This window comes from Mus caroli, chromosome 5, assembly GCF_900094665.2.
Source record: "Mus caroli chromosome 5, CAROLI_EIJ_v1.1, whole genome shotgun sequence".
Classification (NCBI taxonomy): Eukaryota; Metazoa; Chordata; class Mammalia; order Rodentia; family Muridae; genus Mus; species Mus caroli.
This window is the reverse complement of record NC_034574.1, coordinates 127,820,228-127,822,173: the sequence shown is the minus strand read 5'-3', so window position 1 is coordinate 127,822,173 and position 1,946 is coordinate 127,820,228. Positions and strand designations below refer to the sequence as shown.

The 1,946-nt window shown below is 45.8% G+C and overlaps 1 protein-coding gene across 3 annotated transcripts in view; it reads left to right on the top strand.

Annotated features, from left to right (window-relative positions):
- LOC110294809 (splicing factor U2af large subunit A-like) overlaps positions 1–1,946 on the top strand; it is an 11,822-nt gene that overhangs the window by 2,240 nt on the left and 7,636 nt on the right. The gene's annotated exons all lie outside the window — the stretch shown is intronic.

The window sequence follows — 1,946 nt, the reverse complement described above, 5'->3', positions numbered from 1 at the left end:
AGCCTAGCATGATCTTGGACTCTGGATCCTCAACGTCTCTAATGCTGGGATTACCGGCATGTGGTCTGGAACTGTTTGTTTGTTTGTTTGTTTGTTTGTTTGTTTGTTGTATTTATTTTTGTTTTTATGTGTATGAGTGTTTTGCTTACATGTGTGTATGTGTGAGCCTGGTACCCATGGACATCAAAAGGAAACATTGTGAGCTACCATGTGGGTGCTGAGAGTTGAACTCAGCTCCTCCTGCTAGCCCTTGATCCTCCTCTGTTTTCTGAGTGTTGGGATTACAAATGTGCAGACCCTGTCCGGCTTTTAAAGTCATTCTAGAGGAGCCAGGGGTTGATTCTCCGGGTAAAGGGTTGGTGTTTGAAGTATGAGGGCCTATCACCCACGTAAAAGCAGGGCGCTGTGGAGCACCTCTCTAAATCCAGTCCTGGGAAGGAAGCCAGAGACAGGCAGACACCAGGATCCANTTGGCCGGCTGGCCAGCCAGGATAGCAGAATTGATGCATTCTAGGTTCATTGAGAAATGAATGCTGCCTCACCAAATACGGTGGCTCAGAGGCTAAGGGCACTTGTTGCTTTTCTAGAGGAGAGAGAGAAAGAGATTACAAACTAAAACTAAGAATTGGGTGGCTAGCAATTGAGGAAGCTGTCTGGCATTGACCTCCGACTTCCACATACAACATCCATCCATCCATACACACACACNCNCACACACAGAGACCATTAGAGCTATTTCCCCCTTCTTCATGCCTCCTTCTCCAACCCACTCCTCCTAGCTCCGTTGATTTTATATTTGCCCCATGGCTCTGACTGTTCCCTGTCTGCTTGCCTGGAGTCATTTCTCTGCAGTTATCAGCACCATCTGTCCCATACTCAGAACATATTTCTCTGTTGGTCTGTTCTGTTCCGTCCCACATGGGCTGTATTTTCTGCCCTCTGGCTCTGTGCTCATGGCCTCGGGGCTCGTGGGACTGCTCTTGGAGCAGAAAATTGGCTTTGTGTTTCCAAAGCTGAAGCCCTTTGGGGGAAAGACAGACAGACAAGTTTCAAGGGACCTCTGAGATTTATTAGACTCTCCAAACGCTTAGCCATTCCCAAACTAGTCTTCCCCACCCCCACCTCTTATCCTTTTTGATTTGTTTTGAAAGCTTTTGTTTGTTTGTTTGTTTTTCTCTTTAGGTTTTCCCAGACAGGGTTTCTCTGTGTAGCTCCGGCTGTCCAGGAACTCGATCTGTAGACCAGACTGGCCTCGAACTCAGAGATCCACCTCTCTGCCTCCTGCNGAGTACTGGGATTAAGGCNTGTGCCACCACAGTCAGGCCGTTTATAAAATTCTTTAAAATTATTTTTATTTGTTATTCTCTCCTGCCCCCTGTGTGTGTGTGTGTGTGTGTGTGTGTGTGTGTGTGTGTGTATTTGAGAGGGTTGTTACTTAGGCCATGATACACAGGGACAACAGAGGATAAGTTTGTGGACTGGATTCTCTTGTGTATTTATATGGGTTCCAGGGATTGAACTCAGGTTGTTAGGCTTGTAGGACAAGTGCCCTTAAGCACTGAGGCCTCTATCTCACCAGCCCTCTGATGATGGTTTTTTTAGATGGAATCTCATCTCATGTAGCCCAGGTTAGCCTTAAACTTACACTATGCAGCCAAAGATGACTTTGAAGGAAGGACTGAAGCCAAGGATGACTGATCCTCTTGCTCTGCCTTCTAAATGCTGGGGTTAGGGCTTGCACCACCATGCCCAGCTATTATTTTTTTTGTTCTTTGGTTTTTAGTTTTTAGAGACAGGGTTTTGCTGCACAGCCCTGGCTAGCCTGGGATTCACTACATACATACATACATACATACATACATACATACATACATACATACATACATACGTGTATGGATAGATAGGTAGATAGATGATAGATAAGGCTAGCCTTATCCTTTTAGGGA